Genomic DNA, 26087 nt, shown 5'->3' with positions numbered 1-26087 from the left:
AAACATTTACATTTATAAGGGAAATCTCCATTTGTAAAGGTGTCTCCCTCTCTGTATTGGGAAGAGGGGGGATGACCTCATTTCTAGAAACTTATCAATGTGGAAAGTGAGCCTTAAATCTGCATAATAACCTTACTGTTGTTTACAGTGCTTTAGTGGTAATCTCCTGTAACTGACTCCCCCCACCCCCAACATCCTCCTTTGTCTCTAGCTCATCTTAAATACCTGGTATTTAAGATGAGAATTTCTGCTATTGTGTTGAGAAACGCAGAGTCCCTGGTTTCTCCCATGTATACATGTTATTAAACTTGGTATTATTTTCTCCTGCTAACCTGTCTTGTTAATTATTGGCCAGCCATAAGAACCTTAAGGGAAGGGGCAGAGGGGGATTCTCCCTCTTCCCCCACACTTGACAAGCGGTGTGTCGGTGCACACCAGGGATCCAAACCCACGAACCCTGGGCCACCAAAGCTGAGCGCGTGCACTTAACCACTGCATCACTGGCTGGCCCCACATTTCGTTTTTTGGTAAGAGTTTTAGCCAGATTTCATAGGTGTTTTATGTCATTTTCTAATTACTTAATCTGTTACTATAATTATTTCATCTTTAAGAGTTATTTATGAGTGGTTTTAAATTTCTAGGAAGTTAGAATAAGGGAGCTATATTTTGGTGGTTTATTTTAGTTTTGTTTTCAGAGAATGTGGTAGGTTCTATTGCTATCTATCTATCTATCTATCTTTCTATTTTTCTATCTAGCTATCTTTCTATCAACTACCTATATAAATTCATTATGATTATGATTTTCTTGATGGCACAGTCTATAAACAACTTCTGTGAATAATCCATGAACATTTAAAAAAGATCTTCTGTTTTATACAGAAATAGTATGTCTGCTAAATAAAGCTTGTTGAGTAATTCAAATACTCTAATCGTATTAATTTTTTTTTACTGGATTTGTTAAATTTTGATATAAATTTTTAAAGCTCATTGTGATCTTGTCAAAATAACTTTGAATGCCTGAAAATTCTTTTGCTTCAAGTATTTCCATACAATGTAGTTTAGTGTATAAATGTTTCTGACTATTATAGTTTCTTTAGAGATAGTATGCTTTATCAATAAAATTCCTCTTAGCCTTGTTTGATGTTTTGACCTTCAAGTGTACTTTGTGTGATATTAGTGTTTTTGCCATTTGTCATTGATAGCATTCTCCTGATATATTCCTGCTCACCTCTTGATTTTCTACCTTTTCCCTCATCATTTGTTGTAGGTATGTATCTTAAGAACAGCATTTGGCTGATTTTTGCTCTTTCACTTAATCTGTTCTTTTCTTATTGAAGATAAGACATAGCAAGGAGAATACTTTTATCCATGCATGTTATTATTTTTGGCACTTAGTGATATATTCAGTCTTTCTCTTGCCATCTTATTTTATGTTTCATGTTCATTGTGATTTCTTACTGCTTCCTTTTTCATCTTTCCTGCCTCTTCCTTGTTTGATCATTTTTTTGTCCTTTTTTTCTCCTCTAGTGATAAAAAATATTACATCTAAATGTTATTCCAATAGTAGTTACCCTTAAATTATTGCAAACATTTTTTATCCTACATTCTTCTATCAAAGTTAAGAATTAAACATTATCTATGGATATACCACTCACCTTCACATAGCCAAGAATTTTAACACACATCTGCTTCCTTTTTCTTCCCATTATCATTTGTTTTTTATTAAATAATCTGGAACTTTATTCACATTTCTCCCTCTCCCATTCATTCCTTAAAAAACAGTTTAAAACATTAATTTTCAATATTACATGTAATGATGAGGATTAGAGGTTGCATAGTTTTAATATTTTAGGATGGAGAAGAAAATCGTTTTGGAGTGTGTACTACTCTTTATTCTGGGAGGTACATTTTGGTGACCCCTTTAGTCATGTAAGAGAAGTAGCTACTCATTAGGGGAAAGTCTTGAATTAACCCAAGTGCAGCTGCTTCAGATTGAGGTGTTAACTGTTTTGCACAGTAAAGTAAATATTTGTCAACCTGGGTTAAGACTGACCTATGGTGAAAATCACTGTTTGTTCTCCAGCAACGCATATTTCTTGCAAGGCATTTGCTCAGGAGTCAGGTTGATCTACAGCCTGGATTTTACGCAAGGCTGATTTTCTCTTTGTCTTATGTAGAAGGAATGACTGGGCTTGGCACAGAGCTAACTGTTTTGGACCAGTGGTGTCCCAACATGGGTTCTGTAGGATGGAATGTCCAAGTGTTTCAGGGAAACTCTTGTGGGTCATTAAGATTATCTTCACTGGCCCATGAGACTGCGACTAAATGTTCTGGGTTGGGTTGGGATAACTCCCAAGGAAATAAAAGTTTTTACTGTCAATCATCTAGTGTTTCTGAATAATTGCTTTGCTTATTGTATATATTTTCAATTTATGCAACTGCTATTAAAGAGATATTGATATTGACTCTCTAAGATGTATCCTCTGAGTTCTTTATCTTTCTACACTTTACAATTTCTATTCCCTTTGCCATTTTATCATGTTTGGGGGAACTTTCTTCAGTTGATTTACCAATTCCAAAATTTTATTTTTGACAGTGTTCTTTCTGCTGCTCAGTTTCTTGATTAAATGTTATATTTCTTTGATTATTGTTTTCTTTCTGCAACCATTTTCTATGTCTCCACTGGGTTCTTTTTCTTAGGCAACTTTAGTTGTTGTTTTATCCTGTTGGATGTGACTGTGAATAGGAATCAGAATTTATAAAAGATTATTTTTGTTTCCTGCATTAAATCCTTTTAATTGGGAGCCATTGGTGCGAGTCGCCTAGTTTAGTCTCCATCTTTCTGGTTGCTCATTCTCTTTAATAGTCTAGTAAATTACCTTTGCTTGATCATATTTATAAATTATGTAGGACTCCTTCAGTGTCTAGTATAGGTTAATGTGTAATTCCCTCCCTAGAGCATCTTGATCTGTAGCCCCACTCCCTCCCCAGTGAAAGTACTGACTGGAGAATGTTCTAGAATCAAGGAGGGAAACCAGCACCTTTGCTTAAGAGCCTTTGAGTTGTGTCCCAATGGCTCCTTGTCAACCTCACCTCCTCTGCAGACGACTCACTCAACATGTTACATTATTGTGTTTCAGTGAATAAGGATGTCATTCAATCCAACTCAAACTGTGTTCCCTCTGGATAGTCTTGCAAGTTGGTAAAAATGACATAGAAGATTTCCTTAGTTTCAGTGTCGTTATAATTCTTATGATTCCTTTTTGTAGGTCTCTGGGAGGATTTTTCTTTTCTTTTTTTTTTAAACTATAGACATCTCATTACCATTCTTAGAAGTCTTCCAAAAATTTTTAACAGCGTAAATGTACCTTTCTGTATATTTATATAATTTTTAATGATTGAAATCATTCACTTAAAAACAGAAATGCATCTAAGCACAGAAAGGAAGTGTAGCACGCTATGAAGAATCCCTGGGCCAGGATTCAGAAAAGCTGCATTCCAGTACTGGTCTGACACAAGCTGTGTGACTCTGAGAAATCATCTCACCTTCCCGGGCCTCAGTTTCAATTTTCTAATCTGTTAAACGAAGGTAGATTATTCAGACATGTTGCATCCTACCAAAATTATTCATTTCTTCGTTCAGCAAGTTCCATAGCCAGATATGGAACTACGTACAAAAATATGAAAATAAAATACTAAAAGAAGAAAGAAGAGGAGGAGGAGAATGCTTTTAGTATGTTCTAGGTCACTTGGGAGAGACTACATTAACTAATTCTAAAATTTTTCAATAATTGTTATACCACAACAATGTATAGTGTTTAACAGAAGAGAGGAGTGAGGTCTTTACACCTCCTGGAATTTAGAGAATCATTGGGGATTCTTTTATAGAGGTGACTCAAAGCTTGGGTTCAAAGGCTGACCAGGCGTTTGTCATGGGGAGGAGTGAGCAGTCAGGAGGAAGGACCAGCGTGAACTAAAGCTGGGAGGCTATGTAAGGAGAGGCTGGGAGGAGGAGCGGGTTTGGGGCACAGAGGAAGAGTTCCTGGGGACCTATTGAGGATGAAGGGCCTGTGGAACATTACAGGAGATGATCTGGAGCCCAGGAAAGGGGAGTAAAACTTATTTAGGAGACAGTATAGCAGAGCTGATGGCTTAGCAGAAGAATGCTGACTCATCTGAGGATGAAGAGACATCTGGGAAAAGGGCAGGTACCACTTGGAGGGGCTGAGAGGTCATGTCCTCAGGGCAGAGCCAGATTTTCCTAGTGGAAGGAATATCTGGTGAAAGCTTAAAAAATTTTTGTTTCCAGGAGACGAGAGCACAGAGGGTACCAAAGACAGGGTAGGGAAGATGGGAAACAGTGTCATGTCAAGTGGAAAGAAGTTGGGGTAGCTGCTTGCAGATGGCAGTACCAGGGAGGATGGGTAGCCAGCAGGGCTTGCATTCCCAGTAGAGGTAGAGGATAATGGGGTGATAAGTAACATAGGGTCAGCAGGCTAGGCTGTTAGACACCTCATGAAGACAGAGGAACACAGTAATTGGCAAGAATTCCTGCTTTATAAATCATCATAAGTATGATATTTAAATTTAAAGGCACAATAGCCATTTTAATTGATAACCAGTCCAAACAGAGCCACTCTAAACTAACAGCAGCCTGCTCGTTGCTGCCCTTCATTAGCCTGAGCGATCACACTGTCCCCTCCACATCATGTCATGGACACTGCTGTTGGCTCCTCACCGAGCTTCACTTTGTGGCTGGCAATCGCATCTTAGAGCTCTTCTTGTCAATGGCCCTTGAGTTAGAAATTGCCCATGAAAATAATGGTGCAGACTCCTATAGATAATGCACGGCCTTCAGAAGCTAATTTTCTTGTAAGTCTATTTCTAATTATGCAAGCAGGAACAATATTTCCAAGCAGTGCCAATTCAGCAGCTCCATTGTGTCTCCCATGAGGGTTTGGACATTCAAGGTAGAGTCGTGCCCAGGCAAGGAGAGCATTAAAGTCAAGGCACAGACTCATTTAGGAAACACCCACGGCAAGATGGGAGGGAGAATGGCGTTACTATTACAGAGTAAGGTGGTTTCCCTTTCTCAACACTCACCAATGTGCATGGGCAGCCAGTCACTTATGGGGATATGTTGTGGATACTGTCAAAAATAAGCTATGTTATTAGGTATACAGTTCTGCGTGAATTGTCAGAACCATCTGGAAAGTATACACATCTTACTTTTTCCTTTTATGGTTTTTCTACTCTACATTTTCTTGCTATGCTTACTTCATATTGGCTCCCCCAAATCCTCTAGAGGCACTTGGAACAAATTCCTGCCACTTAGGAACAGCTGCCCAACGAGTGCAAATCCCTTCCCCTCTTGGAGACTCCCATGACACCCGTTCACTCCCCGCCTGGGTCCTGGGAGGGCAGGAGGCAGGGGGAGTCCTGGATTTGCTGCCGAGACTGTGCCAGGGTTCGTGTAGTCCTGGCATCCCAAATTGGAATGATAGTAGCTTCTCAAAACAATGTTTAAAAGGGTGATTTTGTTCTCTGGAAGAATTAGTAATATAGTCTAGCTAGTTAATGGGCTAACAGGTTTTTTTTCCTCAAATGGGCTGTCCTGTTTACATAATGAGTGCTTATTGCAGTGTTAAAATTTTTAAGTAGCTGACTTATAAGGGAGCTGTCAAGCCAGACTCTGGTGGAGACATCCAGGCCATAGGAGAGAGGTGTGCGGTGATGGGCAGTCAAGTTCTCAGGATTTTTAAAAGTTTATGTTTAAATTTACATACAGCAAAATTTACTATGAGTTTTGACAAATGCTTACAGTTGTGTAATCATCACCATAATGAAGATGCAGAACACTTCCATTATACCAAAAAAATTTCCTTGTTTTGCCATTTTGTAATCATACCAACCTCTACCCCTATCTCCAGCAACCACTGGTTCGTTCTCCATGGCTATCGTTTTTGCCTTTTCCAGAATGTCATATAAATGGAATCATTCAGTGTGTAACTTTATTAGTTAGGCTTTCTATATTTAGCATAATGCATTTGAGAGTCATTTTATTATTTCATTTACTATTTTATTATTTGTTTTTGGTTTGTCTCCCCTCTGCCTTTTTTTGTTCTTCTGTTCCTCTTTTCTTGGCTTCTTTGGATTATTAGAAAATTTTTCATTATTCCGTTTTTATTTATCTCTTGGCTTTTTGCCTATATCTCTTTGCATTTTTAAATGATTGTTCTGGGTATTACAATACATACCAGTTCTTTTATAGTCAACTTGCTGTTACCAACTTCTACCATTAAAAATACAACAATGAAGCTTTGCCATATAGTTCATATTACCCTCTGTATACACTGAAAACCTCACCAGACATCGTTATCATTTTTGTTTTCTATTGTCATACATATTTTAAAGGATGTAAGGGTAGAAAAGTAATTTAATATTTATTCAGATCTTTGCCAATCTGGTTGTCTTTCCTTGATTCCCGAAATTCCAAGTTTTCCTCCAGCCTATAGAACTTTATTTAGCATCCTTTTAGTTGCTGCCTGTTGATGACAAATGCTTTTAGTTTTTAATCATTGAGGATATATTTATTTCATATTGGTTCCTGAAGATATTTTCACCTGATATGGAATCCAGGGTTGATGGTTATTTTCTTTTAGTACGTAAAGATGTGTGCACTGTCTTCTAGCCTCCATGGTTTTTGATGAGAAATCTAGAGTAATTCAAATTGTTGTTCCTGTATGTGTGAAGTATTGTCTTCCTCTGGCTGTCTTCAAGATAGTTGCTTTATCTTTGCTTTTCAGCAGTTTGATTAGATGAGTCTGTGTGTGGTTTTCTTCATACTGCATTTTGCTGAGCTTCTTGAATCTTTAAATTTATGTCTTGCACAAATTTGGGAAATTTACTGCTATTATTTCTCCAAAAATTTTTTTCTTGCGGCCAGCCCCATGGTGTAGTGGTTAAGTGTGCACGCTCCACTGCTGGTGGCCTGGGTTCGGATCCCGGGCGTGCACCAATGCACCACTTGTCCGGCCATGCTGTGGCGGCGTCCCATATAAAGTGAAGGAAGATAGGCACAGATGTTAGCCCAGGGCCAGTCTTCCTCAGCCAAACAACAACAAAAAAAGAGGAGGATTGGCGTGGATGGTAGCTCAGGACTGATCTTCCTCACCAAAAAAAAAAAAAAAAAAACCACACACACACACAATTTTTTTCTTCACCAGTCTTTTTCTCCTCTCTGGGAATCCACTGACCTGATGTTGGGTCGTTTGATATGGTTTGATGCTCATTCATTTTTCCAATGTTGTCCTCTGTCTTTCAGATGGTGTCATTCCTGCTCCTCTACGTCCAGCTTCACTGACTCTTTCCTTTGTCGTCTTCATTCTGCTGTTGGGCCCACCCAAGACATTTTAATTGAAGGTATTTATTTTAGTTTTAAAAATTCCACTTGGTTCTTATAGTTTCTATTTCTTGGCTGAGATTTTCTATCTTTCTGTTTGTTCAGAGTGTTCATTTTTGCCTCATAAAGTGTAGTTACAATAGCTGTTTCAAAGACTGTCTGAAATTCCAGAATCAGGGTCAGCTTAGGGTTGCAGCTCTTGATGTCTTTTCCCTAGAGAATTGGGCGCATTTTCCTTGGTCTTCAAATGTCACTTATTTTTGAATTGAATCCTGGACATTTTGAATATTATGTTGTGAGACTCTAGTTTCTGTTAAAATCTCCTGGAGAGACTCAAGAAGAAATATAAAATCTGAGCAGACGTATAACAAATAAAGAGATTGAATCAGTAATTAAAAATTTCCCAGGAAAGAAAAGCCCAGGACCTCATGGCTTGACAGGTGACTTCTACTAAACATTCAGAGAAGAATTAATACCAGTTTTTCTCAAACGCTTTAAAAAAATAGAAGAGAATACCTCCTAACTCACTCTGTGAGGGCAGCATTATGCCGATACCAAAGCCATTCAAAGACATCACAAGAAAAGTAAACTATGGACCAATATCCTTTATAAGTGTAGATGTAAAAATTCTCAACAAAATGCTGGCAAACCAAATCCAACAGCATATTAAGAGGATTACACATCATGACCAAAGGAGATTTATCCTAAGAAAGCGAGGCTGGCTCAGCATGTGAAAATCAATCAATATAATACATCACATTAATAAAACAAGGAAGAAAACACATATGGTCATCTTAGTTGATAGAGAAAAAGCATTTGACAAAATCCAATACCCTTTCACAATAAAAACATTCAACAAACGAGGAATAGAAGGAAATTTCCTTGATGAAATAAAAGACATTTATGAAAAATTCACAGCTAATATCATACTCAATAGTAAAGAATAAGTTTTACCCCTAAGAGCAAGACAAGGATGCCTGTTTTCACCAGTGCTATTCAATAGTGTATTGAAAGTTCTAGCCAGAGAAATTAGGCCAAAAAATAAGGAAAGAAAGAAAAAATAAAAGACACCCAAATTGGAAACAAAGAAATAAAATAATCTCTATTTGCTGATGACATGATCCTACATATAGAAACTCCTAAAGAGTACACACACACACACACACACACACACACACACAAAACTACTTGAGCTAATAAATACATTCAGCAGAGTTGCAGGGTACAAGGTCAACACACAAAAATCACCAGCAGGGTCTGGCTTGGTGGCGTAGTGGTTAAATTCTCACACTCTGCTTTGGCGGCCCGGGTTCGCAGGTTTGAGTTCTTGGCATGGACTGACACACTGCTCATCAAGCCATGCTGTGGCAGCGTCCTACATACAAAATAGAGGAAGATGGGCACAGATGTTAGCTCAGGGCCAATCTTCCTCACCAAAAAAAAAAAAAAAAAATCACCAGCGGTGAATGATGCAAAAAAATTAATAAAACAATTCCATTATAACAGCATTTAAAAGAATAAAGTACGTAGGAATAAATTTAACCAAGGAAGTGTAGGAATTGTACAGTGAAAACTATACAACATTGCTGAAAGAAAGAAGATCTAAAAATGGAAAAACATTCCATGACCATGAATTGGAAGACTTAACTATTGTTAATATGGCAAGACTGCACAAAGCAATCCACAGATTCAACACGATCCCTGTAAACATTGCAACAGCCTTTTGCAGATATACAAGAGCCAATCTTCAATTCCTATAGAATTGCAAGGGGCCCTGAATAGCCAAAACAATATCAAAAAAAGGAGAACAAAGGAGGACTTACACTTCCAAATTTGAAAACTTACTACAAGGCTACAGTAATCAAAACAGTGTGGTACTGGTGTAATGACAGACATATAGATCAATGGAACAGAAATAAGTGTTCAAAAACAAACTCACGCATCTATGGCCAATTGATTTTGATCAGTGTACCAAGACCATTCCATGGGGGAAAGAACAGTCTCTTCAACAAATGATGCTGGGACAGCTGGATGTCCACCTGCAAAACCCTGCCTCAGACTATTTACAAAAATTAATTCCAAATTGATCAAGTATTTAAACGTAATAACTAAAACTATAAAACTCTTAGAAGAAAACAGGGGTCAATCTTTATGACCTTGGATCTGGCAATGGTTTCTTAGATACGACAACAAAAGCATAAGCACAGAAAAGAAAAAAATAGATAAATTGGACTTTATCAAAATTAAAAACTTTTGTGCATTAGAGGACATTATCAAGAAAGTGAAAAGAAAAAAATATTTGGGAACTTTATATCTAATGAGTCTAATATCCAGAATATGTCAAGAACTTTTACAACTCAACAACAAAAAGTCAAAAGTCCCCTTTAAAAATTGGGCCAAGGACTTGAATAGGCATTTCTCCAAACAAGATATACAGATGGCCAAGAAGCACGTGCAAAGATACTCACCATCATTAGTCACTAGGGAAATGCAAACCAAAATCACAGTGAAGATATTACTTCACACCTACTAGGATGGCTGGAATAAAAGAGACAGACTATAACAAGTGTTGTCAAGGATGTACTGAAACTGAAACCTTCACACATTGCTGGTGCAAATGTGAAATGGTACGGCCACTTTGGAAACCAGTTTGATGATTCTTCAAAAAGTTAAATATAAAATTACCTTATGACCCAGCACTTCCAATCCTAAGTATATACCCCAAAGAATTGAAAGCATATATTCAGGGCTGGCCCCATGGGTTGGCGGTTGAGTGCGCGCCCTCTGCTGCTGGCGGCCCGGGTTCGGATCCCGGGCGCACAGCGATGCACCGCTTCTCCAGCCATGCTGAGGCCATATCCCACATACAGCAACTAGAAGGATGTGAAACTATGATGTACAACTACCTACTGGGGCTTTGGGGGAAAATAAATAAAAATTAAAAAAAAAAAAAAGAAAGCATACATTCAAACAAAAACATGTATACAAATGTTCGTAGCAGCACTATTCACAATAGCCAAAACACGGAAACAACCCAAATTTCCATCAACAGATGAATGGATACACAATATGTGGTATATCTATACAATGGAATATAGTCAATGGAATATTATTACCCCAAAAAATACTGATAACATGCTACAACATGAATGAATCGCAAAAACTTACTAAGCGAAAGAACCCAGACACCAAAGGTCACATATTGTATGATTCCATTTGTGTGAAATAGCCAGATGAGTAAATCTATAGAGACGGAGAGCAAACGGGTGGTTGCCAGGGCTGGGGAGAGGGGAGGAATGGAAGTGACTGCTCAATGTGTATGGGGTTTCCTTTTGTAGTCATGAAAATGTTTTGCACCTAGATAGAACTGATGGTTGCACAACACTGTAAATATACCTAATGCCACTGAATTGTATGCTTTAAAGTGGTTAATTTTATCTTATGTGAATTTTATCTCAAAAACAAAAACTTCATAACCTCAGTCTAATCATGAAACAAACATCAGATAAATTCCAATTAAGGGTCATTCTACAAAATAAATGATCAGTATTCCTTCAAACTGCCCAGGCCGTCACAAACAAGAAAAATGAGAGAAACTATCAGAGCCAAGAGGAGCCTGAGGAGACATGATGACTAAATACAATGTGGTGTCCTGGGAAAAAAAGGCGAGTAAAAACTAAGGAATCTGAGTAAACCATGAACTTTAGTAAATAATAATGTATCAATATTGGTTAATTAGTTGTGAGAAATGTACCATGCTAATGTAACAAGTTAATAATAGAGGAAACTGGATGCAGGGTTTAGAACCTAAAACTGTGCTAAAGAATAAAGTCTACTAAAAAATCCTCTGGATAACGTTAATCTTGTTTTGATAGGCAAACAAACTGGTCAGGTTCAGACTGCTAGTTCTGACTCACTTTTAGCGGCTGGTGGTTCCAGTGTCGATTCAGACTTCAAAGCCCCGTTGTGCTCTGTGACTGCCCGTACATGCACTGCTCAGGGGTCGGGCTGGAAGTTCTAGGGATGTTTTAGATTGTAGTTCAGTTTTCAAAACCTTTGCTAAAGGCTTCTTTGGGTCTCTTCCATGTATGGGCACCTCAGGGGTGAGCCTAGGACGTTTATAGGTTCATTCGCAGAGTAAGGGGATGCCTGTCTCCAGCTTGCTCCTCGCCAGGATTTTCCACTCTCTGTTTACCAGGCTCCCCTCTTCATGGTTCCTCTGGCCAGAGAGACAGGTTCTTCCTCAGGGTTTAGGTGCCTATGCTGCGGTGGCAGAAGCACTATGGCTTTGCAACTGAGGCTGGCTTTGGGGCAGAGAGAGAAATGTAGGAAAAAAAGGAAAGACAAAAAGGCAGATTCTTCCCACACTTGCAGGCTCACAGGGGTCCCGTTTCCCTGTCCTTTGGCTAGAAAGAGTAGGTTACCCATAGAGTTTTTGCTGTTTGCTCTCTGTGTTCTGCCTTTGGCCCAACGTTTAGGTAAAAACCAGGAGATGATGGAAAAAAAATGAGTAAACTCACTACTGTATTGTTCATTCTTCAAGTTTTGTCTTCCTCCCCCAAATCGCCTGCTCTTGTTCACATTTCAGAGTCCTCAGGTATTTTGAATTCTGTCCAGAGTTTTTAGCTGTAATTAGCAGGAGAGATAGGCTAAAATGGGCTCACTCCATCTCTGCTGGCACCTGAAGTTCAGGATTTGTTTTGAATCAGCCTTCAACCCATCCATGCTTCCCAGTACTTGCTGGTTCCCCAGCTCCTTCCTCTCCTGTTTACTTTCCAATGTGATCAACCAGCCCATTAACTTCTAGGCACTTGACTTATCTGCTTAGTGTCTTGGCCTTTGCTAGCACTCTCCCTCCTATAGGGCAGCTCTTCAAACTGACTCCCCAGGTAACACACCTCTCTTGGTTTGTCCCTAGGACCGCCCACACCTGTGAACAGGCACTGCCCTGCTCTGTGGATGCCGCTTTCTTCTGGTCCTGGCCTGGACTAGCTGTATCTCACATTTATGTACCTTTTGTTATGTTCCAAGTGAGCCCAGCTTGTCATACTCAGAGGTCCTAAAAGACAAGACAGGACAGGGTCAGGGCTAAGGAAACTGACCTGGATAGAGAGATGGCTCAAAGTGCATAGGAGTAGGAGGGTAGGAGACCAACAGTCAAATAGCAACTTCTGAGGTGGCGCAGGGGACAGACACTTCCCGTGTACAGGCATGGTTGTTCAAGGGCTCTTTCCTGGTGGCTTTCCTATTGTGTATAGTTTGCTGGGAAAGGACAGACAGGTGATCTAGGATGAGCATACAAGTAATTTTATGTTAATGCCTCAGTGGTGGGAAAATTCATCCTTTGAGGGAATATTTGAATTTTTGAAATAGTCCAAAGTCATCTGGAGTGGAGCCATTTCTGGTCAATGAGATGAGTTATCAAGTTGGTGGTGCTATTAATGGCCCCAAATGGGGTGGGAATATAAAAGAAAATGGACTTGTGTAGCCTATAAGTTAACTCAGAAGTTAGTTGAAAGAAGATTCAAATATATTTTGAGAAATGGTAGTTTTGCCTCCCAAGGTAACTACTTTGAATGGATAGGACCCATTCAGATGCTTAGGTCTGCTCCTGTTTAACATCTGATGTGAAACCAGTCCATTCACTTCTAGACACTTGATTTACCTGCTCAGTTTCCTGGACTTTGCTAGAGTTCTGCTAAAGCCTTCTGTTGTGGCTTTTCTTCACACTAATTACTCAGGATATCAGTAGTATCAGTTAGGAAATGAATTTGGCTGCAAGTAATAAAGCTCTGAAAAACAATGGCTTAAAGAAATTAAGAGTTTATTCTTCTTGACACCACTGAACACCCCTAGCTGCAAGGGATATTGGGAAATGTGTTTTTCAACTGTATCCCCGTTGTCCCCCATTCCCAAACAAAGATTCTTTTGGTAAGATAGAAATGGGGAATGGATCTTGGCTTGGCAGACTGTTGGAATTTTTGTCATCTGATAGACAAAAATTGGATCTAAGTCCATGGATCTGCTGGAACCACAGGGGGAAATATTGATTAATGCTTTAGATTAGGGTTGTCAATAGGAAATAATGGAATATAGGAACATTCTTACCGGTTTACTAATGGCTCTTCCTTGGCTCTTGGTTACCATCAGACATGGTGCCAATCCAAGTTGGACCCAAGATTTTGTTGGCCTTGACCACTGGTGAAAATGAGAAATTCAGCTCCATCAACCCAGGTCATTAAAATTCATTTGAAGTGACATCAGCATCGTGGCAGAATGAGCTTTCTCCTTATACTCTCCCCAGCTAAAATATAACAAAAAGGACATTCATATACCAACAGAGGACATTCACAAAACATAAAAGATGTCTGAGAGACCCACACAGCCTTACATCCAAAGGTGGAGGTGCTGGAACCCTCAGAGGAAGTGGAAGAAGGTAAGAACTCCTCTCCTTCCCCAATGACAGTGACCCTGGGACCAGGACCAAACAGCTCTCAGAGAGAGAGGGGGGAGGGGCGGCCCTCCACAGGAAAACCTTCGCTCTCCAAGTTCTCTCACAGCCTGTGGGAAATTCCCACATGGAGGGGACTGAACTATTGCTGGGGTGCCTTCATAAGGCTAGCACTCCAGGAGAGCAGATAGCGAGGGAAGAGCGAGAAGCACCTGGGATTGGGTAGGCAAAAGAAAGAGCCCCTCCCCCCGCATGGAGCACCAGCACAGCCGGTTGACCAGAGCACCTGCGGATCACAGCAGACTTAGAATACACAGCTCTTGATCCCCACCCAGCGGCGGCAGGTGGAAGCTGCAACCAGATATCTTCAAAATGAGGAAAAATAAGCCCACGCCCTCAAGCACTATGCAAAAATATATTAAATCTCCAGACTAGAAGGAAAGTGACAAGCACCCAGAAATCAATCCTGAAGTCACAGAAATTTATAACCTAAATGAAAGAGAACTCAAAATAGCTATCATAAAAAAGTTCAATGAATTACAAGAAAATACAGGTAGACAATTCAATGAAGGCAGGAACTTCTTCACAAAAGAGATTGAAACTATAAAGAAAAACCAATCGGAAATGTTGGAGATGAAAAACACAATGGAGGAGATAAAGAAAAATCTGGAATCTTTAAATAACAGAGCTGAAAATATGGAGGAAAGAATTAGCAATATTGAGGATAGGAATGCAGAAATGTTCCAGATGGAGGAGGAGAGAAAACTAAGACTAAAAAGAAATGAAGAAATTCTCCAAGAAATATCCGACTCAATTAGGAAATGCAACATAAGGATTATAGGTATTCCAGAGGGAGAAGAGAGGGAAAAAGGAGCAGAGAACTTGTTCAAAGAAATAATAGCTGAGAATTTCCCAAACCTTGGGAAAGAGCTGGAAATACCGGTGAATGAAGTCAATAGATCTCCTAAATATATCAACATGAAAAGACCCTCTCCAAGGCATATAGTAGTAAAGCTGGCAAAAGTCAATGATAAAGAAAAAATATTAAGGGCAGCAAGACAAAAAAACATAAGGTACAAAGGAATTCTTATCAGGCTCTCAGCTGATATCTCAGGAGAAACTTTAAAGGCTAGGAGAGAGGGGAATGATATATTCAACATTCTGAAAGACAAAAACTTTCAGCCAAGAATACTCTATCCAGTGAAAATATCCTTCAGATATGATGGAGAAATAATAACTATCCCAGATAAACAAAAGCTAAGGGAGTTCATTTCCACAAGACCCCACAACAAGAAATGTTCAAGAAAGCCCTCATGCCTAAAAAATAAAAGAGAAAGGGGATACAAAGCTTTGCACAAGCAGAAGAATAGGTAGACAAAATCAGAAAAATTTCAGCTCTCTATCAGAATAGATTAGCAAACACTTAATTATAACATCAAAGATTAAGGGAAGGAAAACACCAAAAATAAATATAACCTCATCACTTTAAAGACAAACTCACAACACAAGATGGAATAACTGTGACAATAATAACTTAGAAGGAGAAGAGGAAAGGGATGGAATAGCCTTAGTTTAAGGAAAGAAGAAGCCATCAGAAAATAGACTATCTCATCTATGAGATTTGTTATACAAACCTCTATTTGTTTAACAAACAAACATATATTTGTTTAGTGGTTTAGGTAACCACTAAACAAATAATCAGAACACAGACACATACAATAAATAAAGAGAAAACTAAGAAAACCATCATACAGAACTACCAAACTGAATTGGTAGTCCAAAACACAGGAGATGAGAAACAAAGCAAATGCAAAAGAACAGGAAAATGAGTGATAAAATAACAACATTAAGCCCTCATATATCAATAATCATTCTAAATATAAATGGATTGAATTCTCCAATCAAAAGACACAGAGCAGTGGGATGGATTAAAAAACAAGATCCAACAATATGCTGCCTCCAGGAAACACATCTCAGCTCTAAGGACAAACACAGGCTCAGAGTGAGGGGATGGAAGACAGTACTCCAAGCTAATGGCAAACAAAAGAAAGCAGATGTTGCCATACTTATACCAGACAAAGTAGACCTCAAGATAAAACAGCTAATGAGAGACAAAGGGGGCAATATATAATGATAAAAAGGACACTCCACAAAGAAGACATATCACTTATAAGTATATGTGCACCCAACACAGGAGCACCAAAGTACATAAAGCAACTATTAACAAACCTAAAAGGAGACATTAACAACAACACAATAATAGTAGGGGATATTAACACCCCACTTCCATCTATGGATAGATCATCCAGACAGAAAGTCAATAAGGAAATGGTGGACTTAAACAAAAATCTAGACGAGATGGACTTAATAGATATATATAGAGCACTCCATCCAAACACATTCTTCTCAGGTGTACATGGAACATTCTCAAGCATAGACCATATGTTGGGAAACAAGGCAAGCCTCTATAAATTTAAAAAGGTTGAAATCATAACAAGCATCTTTTCAGACCATAATGCTATGAAACTAGAAATCAACTACAAGAAAAAAACTGGGAAAGTGACAAAGATGTGGAGACTAAACAACACACTACTGAACAACCAATGAATCATTGAAGAAGTTAAAGGAGAAATAAAAAAATATCTGGAGACAAAGGAAAATGAAAATATACCATACCGACTCATATGGGATGCAGCAAAAGTGGTCCTGAGAGGGAAGTGCATAGCAATACAGGCCCACCTTAACAAACAAGAAAAATCCCAAATAAGCATTCTTAAACACACCTAACAGAATTAGAAAAAGAAGAACAAACAAAGCCCAAAGTCAGCAGAAGGAGGGAAATAAAAATTAGAGCAGAAATAAATGAAATAGAAATAAAAAAAAAGTAGAAAGTCTAAATGAAACAAAAAACTGGTTCTTTGAGAAGATAAAGAAAATTGACAGACCCTTAGCCAGACTCATCAAGAAAAAAAGAGAGAAGCCTCAAATAAATAAAATTAGAAATGAAAGAGGAGAAATTACAACAGATACTACAGAAATACAAAGGATTATAAGAGAATACTATGAAAAACCATATGCCAACAAACTGGACAATCTAGAAGAAATGGATAAATTCTTAGACTCATACAACCTGCCAAAACTGAATCAAGAAGAAATAGAGAATCTGAATGGACCAATCACAAGTAAAGAGATTGAAACAGTAATCAAAAACCTCCCCCAAAATAAAAGTCCAGGACCAGATGGCTTCTCTGGAGAATTTTACCAAACATTCAAAGAAGATTTAATACCTATCCTTTTCAAACTATTCCAAAAAATAGAGGAAGATGGAACACTTCCTAACACATTCTATGAGGCCAACATCACCCTGATATCAAAGCCACACAAGGACAATATAAAGAAGGAAAATTACAGGCCAATAATGCTAATGAACATAGATGCAAAAATCCTCAACAAAATATTGGCAAACTTAATACAGCAATACATTAAAAAGATCATACACCATGATCAAGTGGGGTTTATACCAGGGACACAGGGATGGTTCAACATCCACAAATTAATTAATGTGATACACCACATTAACAGAACAAGGAATAAAAACCACATGATCATCTCAATAGATGCAGAGAAAGCATTTGACAAGATCTAACATCAATTTTATTTATGATAAAAACTCTCAACAAAATGGGTATAGAAGGAAAGTACCTCAACCTAATAAAGGCCATATATGACAAACCCACAGCCGACATCATACTCAACGGGGAAAAATTGAAAGCCATTCTTCTGAGAACAGGAACAAGACAAGGGTGCCCACTCTCGCCGCTCTTATTTAATATAAGATTGGAGGTTTTGGTCAGAGCAATTAGGCAAGAAAAATGAATAAAAGGAATCCAAATAGGCAACGAAGAAGTGAAACTCTCACTGTTTGCAGATGACATGATTTTATATATAGAAAACCCTAAAGAATCCATTGGAAAACTATTAGAAATAATCAACAACTACAGGAAAGGTGCAGGGTATAAAATCAACTTACAAATCAGTTGCATTTCTATACTCTAACAAGGAACTAACAGAAAGAAAACTCAAGAATAAAATCTCATTTACAATCGCAACAAAAAGAATAAAATACCTAGGAATAAATTTAACCAAGGAGGTGAAAGACCTGTACAATGAAAACTATAAGACATTATTGAAAGAAATCAATGACATAAAGAAATGGAAAGATATCCCATGCACATGGATTGGAAGACTAAACATATTTAAAATGTCCATACTACTTAAAGCAATCTACAGATTCAACGCAATCCCAATCAGAAGCCCAATGACATTCTTCATGCAAATAGAACAAAGAATCCTAAAATCCATATGGGGCAAAAAAGACCATGAATAGCTAAAGCAATCCTGAGAAAAAAGAAGAAAGCTGGAGGCATCACAATCCCTGACTTCAAAATATACTACAAATATAAATATATATTTATATTTGTACTACAAAATATGCTACAAAATATACTACAAAGCTATAATAATTAAAACAGCATGGTACTGGTACAAAAACAGACACAGATAAATGGAACAGAATTGAAATCCGAGAAATAAAATGACACATCTATGGACAGCTAATCTTTGACAAAGGAGCTAAGAACATACAATGGAGAAAGGAAAGTCTTTTCAATAAACGGTGCTGGGAAAACTGGACAGCCACATGCAAAAGAGTGAAAGTAGACTATTTTCTTTCACCATACACAAAAATTAACTCAAAATGGGTCAAAAACTTGAAGATAAAACTCCTGGAAGAAACCATAGGCAGAACACTCTTTAACATCGGTGATGGAGGGATATTTTTGAATTCCGTGTCTACTCGGAAAAGGGAAACATAAGAAAAAATAAACAAGTGCGACTTCATCACGCTAAAGAGCTTCTGCCAGGCAAATGAAACCAGGATCAAAACGAAAAGACAACCCACCAGCTGGGAAAAAATATTTGCAAATCATATATCCACAAGGGGTTAATCTCCATACTATATAAAGAACTCACACAACTGAACAACAAAAAAATGAACAACCCAATCAGAAAATGGGCAGAGGATATGAACAGACATTTTTCCAAGGAAGATATACAGATGGCCAATAGGCACATGAAAAGATGTTCAACATCACTAATCATCAGGGAAATGCAAATCAAAACTACACTAAGATAACACCTTACACACATTAGAATGGCTATAATCACCAAGGCAAAAAATAAATGTTGGAGAGGTTGTGGAGAAACGGGAACCTTCATACACTGCTGGTGGGAATGCCAACTGGTGCAGCTTCTATGGAAAGCAGTATGGAGACTTTCTCAAAGAATTAAAAATAGAAATAACTCATGATCCAGCTATCCCACTGCTGGGTTTTTATCCAAAGAACTTGAAATCAACAATCCAAAGAGGCTTATGCACCCCTATGTTCATTGCAGCATTATTCACTATCGCCAAGATGTTGGAAGCAACCCAAGTGTCCCTTGACTGATGATTGGATAAAGAAGATGTGGTATATATATACAATGGAATACTACTCAGGCATCAAAAAAGACAAAATCACCCCATTTGCAACAACATGGATGGACCTGGAGGGTACTATGTTAAGCAATATAAGCCAGACAGAGAAAGACAAACACCACATGATTTCACTCATATGTGGAAGATAAACTAACACATGGACAGAGAGAACAGTTTGGTGGTTAGCATGGGGAGGCAGGTGGGCACAAGTGTTGAAGGGATGCATTTACATGGTGACAGACAAATAATAATGTACAACTAGAAAGTTCACAATGTTATAAACTATTTTGACATCAATAAAAAAAATTCATTTGAGTTCACGTGTTTTGAGAACTTGGACCACTACCTAATTTTAAAAGGTCCTCAGGAGGATACTTGAAAGGAAGGACTATTTAGTGAACTGTTGATTATTCAGAATGGATTATCTATACCTACTTCTCCTTTATCTCCCAGCTAATTCTTAGGGCTAAAATCATCCGTCCGTCCATCCGTCCATCCATCCATCCATCCATCCATCCATCCATCCATGCATCCATACACCTACTTGTCATTTATTGAGTACTTATTGTGAACCAGGCCTGGTGCTGGGCAGTAAGACCTCACAGATAAGAAAGGCATGGTCTTTATTTCTGAGGACCTCAAAGTCCATGAGCAGAAAATAACTTTGTCTGACACACAGGAGGTCAAAAGGCAAGTGTATTTGTGTGTAGATGTCTTTACCTCATTCTTTCATAGCTCAGGGTTATGATATGACTTGGTCCATATCCACCCCTCTACTCCCTTCTATTTGTTTATTTGGGTAAAAAAAAAAAGAGACAAAACAAAGGCTTTCTCTGTCATACAAAAGCTCTCTTAAAATCCAAGCTGAGAGTTGGCCTGGTGCCGTAGTTGTTAAGTTCAAGCTTTCTGCTTCAGCGGCCCGAGGTTTGCAGGTTCGGATCCCAAGCACGGGTCTATGCATCGCCTTATCAAGCCATCCTGTGGCGGCATCCCACATAAAGTAGAGGAAGATGGGCACGGATGTTAGCCCAGGGCCAATCTTCCTCAGCAAAAAGAGGAGGATTGGCAACAGACGTTAGCTCAGGGCTAATCTTCCTCACCAAAAGAGAAAGAAAGAAAGAAAGAAAGAAAGAAAGAAAGAGAGAGAGAGAGAGAGAGAGAGAGAGAGAGAGAGAGAGAGAGAGAGAAAGAGAGAGAGAAAGAGAGAAAGAAAGAGAGAAAGAAAGAGAGAAAGAAAGAGAGAAAGAAAGAGAGAAAGAAAGAGAGAAAGAAAGAGAGAAAGAAAGAGAGAAAGAAAGAGAGAAAGAAAGAGAGAAAGAAAGAGAGAAAGAAAGAAAGAAAGAAAGAAAGAAAGAAAGAAAGAAAGAAAGAAAGAAAGAAAGAAAGAAAGAAAGAAAAAGAAATCCAAGCCGAGGCCAGTGCTTTCTCACTACCCTGAGAATGATCAGAGGGAAAGAAAATGGCCAGTCTTAAAATCCTTTCCTGTTTTGGACCAGGTTTGGATTTTTTTTGCTTCACATTTTCCTTTGTTCTTTTCCCAGTTTCCCTGTTATTTTCTCAGGAGGGAAAATCTCCCTCCCTTTTCAGCCCAGCACAATGGAATTTATGCCCAAACATCCTCATCAGATTGCCAAAGCATCCTGCAGGGACATAATGGAGCTATTTAATGCCCCAGAGGTGAGAGAGCAAGGTGAGCTGGACAGGGGCAGCCTGTGGTGATTTCTGTCCATGTATGGCTGCTTTGTTTAAAGAGGGGAACTTGTATTTCTGCCTTTTTTTTTTTTTTTTTACCTTTTATGAGTTTAAAAGCTAATTCTAGACCCAAATGGGAAGAAATTTTGGAAGCAGAATTTTACAGTAATTTGGGAGCAAAATGATGACAAAATGGCATTAAAAGTGCCTACCATCTGTCTGGAAAGAAAACTCTCGTTTACCGTTGCTGTTTTTCTTTCCATATTCTGCATAACTCTAATAGTGACACTGATTGGGCTGGAAAAAAAAAAAGTCTTCTGGGGCTTAAAAAGACCTGGAACAGCCAGTCTAAATTGTGGAAGGCTGGAAGCCAACTTTGTCTACTAGGTGTCAGCAGGGGGATGCTCAGAGAGGGGTTGGTGGGATAATAAAGCTGATGTTTTTAAGCACTTTAATGTGGACCAGGCTTGAGGACCAGGCCAGCCCAGGGGGGTGGGGTGGGCCATGCAGGCGTGCCACATGGAGGAACTCTGTAGGAGGACACCGAGATGTGAGGGAACCTGCTGTGCTGGAGGCTTCCAGGTGTGGCCTGGATCATGGTTGTTCCTGGGGCTCGTGATGGCGGACCTGACGCAGGAGGAGGCACTGGGCCACATGATGAAGAACCTCGCTAGCTGAGGGCCACAGGTTTTGAAGCAGGAGAGTGACAAGACCAAATGGCATTTAGGGTCAGATACCCTCTCACCTCTGCTGTTTCCTCCTTCCCCAACATCCTCCCAGTTTTTGGCGGTAATAGCAAGAGGCTCTGTCAGGAACAAAGGGTCATACGAGGAAACGAAACTCCAGAGAAGGTCAGTGATGGCTCACCTGCATCCCATAGCCTCGGGGAAGCCACAGGGCCAGAAGCCAGACTCATGTCTTTTGGTTTTCTCTTTTGGTTTTGATCCAAACCAAGGAAGGCAGAAAAAGAGGAAATGGAGGAGAGAGGAGGAAGAGTCTCTCTGACTAGGAAGGACTTGAATGTGCAGACAAGTGTGGCCTGTTCTGATGATGGGCAAGATATTTGAGCCACCTTCTTCCCTCTTTCCCACACCCCACAGATTTTAACCCTGAAGATCTCTCAAGACTGCCCAGAATGAGAGGTACTGGGGGATAACCCCCTCCCCAAAATGGCCTGAACCATGGCTGTGGAGAAGAAAGCATCCTGTCTTTTCCTGACTGGAGGGGGTCTCCAGAATTAGAGGCTTGGTCCTGCTGACTCTGGTCCGGGGGTAGGGATGGGGCAGGGGAGCTGAGTCTTCAGGATACCTCAAGGCCCACAGCTGGGAGGGAGAGGGCAGCTTCATCCTGAAATCTCCTCCTCCAAATTAAAGACTTTTCTTCCTGATCACATGGATTTTTTCTGCCTGTCTTGAGAGATCACCAAATCCTAAACTGGCTGATCCCTTTTTAAAAAAGAATTGAGGCAAAATTTACCCATAGTGAATAGCACAGATATTAAATGTACATTTGATGAGTTTTGACAAATGTATAACAAAGTAACCAACCAAGATCTAGAACATGTCCATGTGCATTTGAAAGCTTTTGTATGGTATAGGTATTGGTTGTAGTGTTCTACAATTTTCAATCATATTAGGTTGGTCAACAGTTTTGTTCAAATGTGCTATTTCCTTGCTGTTTTTCTTTCTAGTTGTTTTATTCAGTTACTGAGGTGAGTTGAAATCTTGAGCTATAATTATAGATTTATGTATTTTGCTCTTTAATTCTGTTTTTTTCATGTATTTTGAAGCTCTATTATTTGCATAAATATGATTAATATATCTTTCCAATGAATTGACCTTTTATCCTTGTAAATTGTCCCTCTTTATTTCTGTTAATGCTCTTCATGTTTAGGTATATTTTTCTGAAATTAGTGTAACCACATGCTTACTGTTTGCATGGTATATATTTCTCTATCCTTTTACTTTCGTATGGTGGGTATTGCTCTATTATGCAGTCTGAACACCTCACACTGTTAATTAGAATGTACTGTTTATTTACATTCCATGTAATTATTAATATGGTTGGTTGAAGTCTACATCTTGCTTTTAAATTTGTTTGTCCCATCTCTTTTGTTGCCCTTATTTACCTTTTTTGTTTTCTTTTTGATTAATCAAATGTTTTTGTATTCTATTTTTACACTCTATTGATCTCTTACCTATAAGTCGCTATATTATTTTCAATTGTTAACCTAGGGATCATAATATGCATCCATTATTTATCATGGATACTTCATATTGTGCCACTTCAAGTAAAATGTAGAGACCTTCACACAGTTGGATTTTGTTTACCCTCCCCTCATCCTTTGTGTGCCTATCACCCAAAAAGTTACTGACTTAAAATAACAGTAAACATTTATCACAGAAAAGGCACTTAACAAAATTTGACATCTGTTCAGGATAAAAACTATTAACAGATTAGATGTAAAAGGAACGCACCTCAACATAATAAAAGCCATATATGACAAGCCCACAGCTAACATTATACTCAATGGCGAAAGGTTGAAATCTTTTCCTCTAAGATCAGGAACAAGACAAAGGTGCCCACACTCACCACTCCTATTCAACCTGGTACTGGAAGTCCTAGTCAGAGCAATCAGGCAAGAAAAAGAAATAAAAGGAATCAGAATTGGAAAGGAAGAAGTAAAATTCTTTCTGTTTGCAGATGACATTATTTTATGTATTGAAAATCCTAAAGACTCCACCAAAAAACTGATCTAATCAATGAATTTAGTCAAGGATACAAAATTATACATACAAAAATTTAGTAGCATTTCTATACATTAAGAACGAATTATCTGAAAAAGAAATAAAGAAAACAATCCCATTTACAAAAGCATTGAAAACAGTAAATACTTGGGAATAAATTTAACCAAGGAGGTAAAAGTTCTCTACACTGAAAACTACAAGACTTTGATGAAAGAAATTAAAGAAGATACAAATAAATAGAAATGTATCCCATGTTCATGGATTAGAATAATTAATATTATTAAAATGTCCATATTACTCAAAGCCATCTACAGATTTAATAAACTCCCTATCAAGATTCCAACGACATTTTTTTACAGAAGTATAAACAACAATTCTAAAATTTATATGGAACCATGAAAGACTACAAATAGTCAAAGCAATCTTGAGCAAGGAGAACAAAGTGAGAGGCATCACATTTCCTGATTTTAAGCTATATTACAAAGCTATAGTAATCAAAACAGTATAGTACTGGCATAAAAACAGACACATAGACCAATGAAACAGAATCAAGAGCCCAGAAATAAATCCATGCATATGTGGTCAATTAATATTTGACAAGAGAGCCAAGAACATTTAATGGAGAAAAAATGGTCTCTTCAATAAATGGTGTGGAGAAAATTGGATATTCACATGTAGAAGAATGGAACTAGACCTGTATCTTACACTACTCACAAAAATTTACTAAAATAGATTAAAGACTTAAATGTAAGACTGGAAACAATTAGGCTTCTAGAAGACAACATAAGAAAAAAGCTTCTTGACATGGGTCTTGGTAATGATTTTTTGGATGTGACACCTAAAGCATAAGCAACAAAATAAAAAATAAACAAGTAGGAATACATCAAGCTTCTGCACAAAAAAAGAAAAAATCAACAAAATAGAAAAACAACCTATGGAATGGTAAAATATATCTGCAAACCATATATCTGATAAGGGGTTAATATCCAAAATATATAAAGAACTCACATAACTCAATAGCAAAAAACAAATAATCCAATTTAAAAATGGGCAAAGGACCTGAACGGACATTTTTCCAAAAAAGATATACAAATGGCCGACAGGTACATGAAAAGGTGCTCAACATCACTAATCACTAGGGAAATGCAAATTAAAACCACAATGAGATATCACTCCACACCTGTCAAAATGGCTATCCTCAAAAAGACAAGAGATAATAATGTGAAGAAAGTGCACTGTTGGTGGAACTGTAAATTGGTGTAGCCACTATGGAAAACAGTATGGAGGTTCCTCAAAAAGTTAAAAATAGAACTACCATATGATCCAAAATTCCATTTCTGAGAATATATCCAAAGGAAATGAAAACACTATGTTGAAGAGATATCTGTGCCCCCATGTTCATAGAAGCATTATTGTGTGTGTGTATATATATATATATATACACACACACACATATATATATAATTGAATATTAAGTCATAAAAAGGAAGGAAATCCTGCCATTTGCAACAACATGGATGGACCTATGGACTTATGTAGATAAGTCAGACAGAGAAAGACAAATTCTGTATAATCTCATTTATATGTGTAATCTAAAAAAAAAAAAACCAAACAAACCCCAAACTCATAGGAAAAGGGATCAGATTTTGGGTTTCACAGGTGGGGGTGTGGGGGGAGGGAGAACTGGAGGAAGATGGTCAAAAGGTACAAACTTCCAGTTATAAGATAAATAAGTACTAGGAATGTAATGTACAATATGATGACTACAGTTAATACTGCCGTATGGTATACTTGAAAGTTGTTAAGAGAGTAAATCCTAACAGATTTCATTATAAAGAAAAAAACATTTTTTTTCTTTTTCTTTTTTTTTTTTGTTTCTAGATGAGATGATGGATGTTAACTTATTGTGGTAATCATTGCGCAGCATATATAAATCAAATCGTTATGCTGTACACCTTAAACCTATCCAGTGCTGTATGTCAATTATATCTCAATAAAACTGGAAGAAAATAGTTAAAGTATCAGAAGTATTTGGGGTTTCCTTTTCAAGTAAAACAACAAAAAACAAAAAAATTTATTATCCTTATGATTTCTGCAGATCAGGATTTTGAGAGTAGTCTCAGTGGGTAGTTTTGCCTTGAGAGTTGCAATTAAGATGTTGACTGGGGCTGAGTGATCAGAATCTAAGATGGCTTAGTCACATGGCAGGCAAGTTGGTGCTAGTTCTTGGTGGGAGGCCTCAGTCTTCCCTCCATGAAC

General features: G+C 38.1%; 1 long non-coding RNA gene across 5 annotated transcripts in view; it reads left to right on the top strand.

The window, feature by feature from the left end:
- The first annotated feature begins 245 nt into the window (after positions 1 to 245).
- LOC131414180 (uncharacterized) overlaps positions 246 to 26087 on the top strand; it is a 70624-nt gene continuing 44782 nt past the window's right edge. For 2 of the 5 annotated variants that reach the window (XR_009222148.1, XR_009222147.1), the window contains exons 1-3: positions 246 to 527; positions 7325 to 7422; positions 20931 to 21066. This is a non-coding gene — a long non-coding RNA (uncharacterized LOC131414180). Of the gene's footprint in view, positions 528 to 7324; positions 7423 to 20930; positions 21067 to 21655; positions 23392 to 26087 lie in introns of those variants that run through there. The other 3 variants (XR_009222145.1, XR_009222146.1, XR_009222149.1) reach the window with 3 other exon arrangements.

The sequence above is a fragment of the Diceros bicornis genome, chromosome 14, assembly GCF_020826845.1.
Source record: "Diceros bicornis minor isolate mBicDic1 chromosome 14, mDicBic1.mat.cur, whole genome shotgun sequence".
Lineage (NCBI taxonomy): Eukaryota > Metazoa > Chordata > Mammalia > Perissodactyla > Rhinocerotidae > Diceros > Diceros bicornis.
Note: the sequence above shows the minus strand (reverse complement) of the source record. Positions and strands in the feature narration are given on the sequence as shown.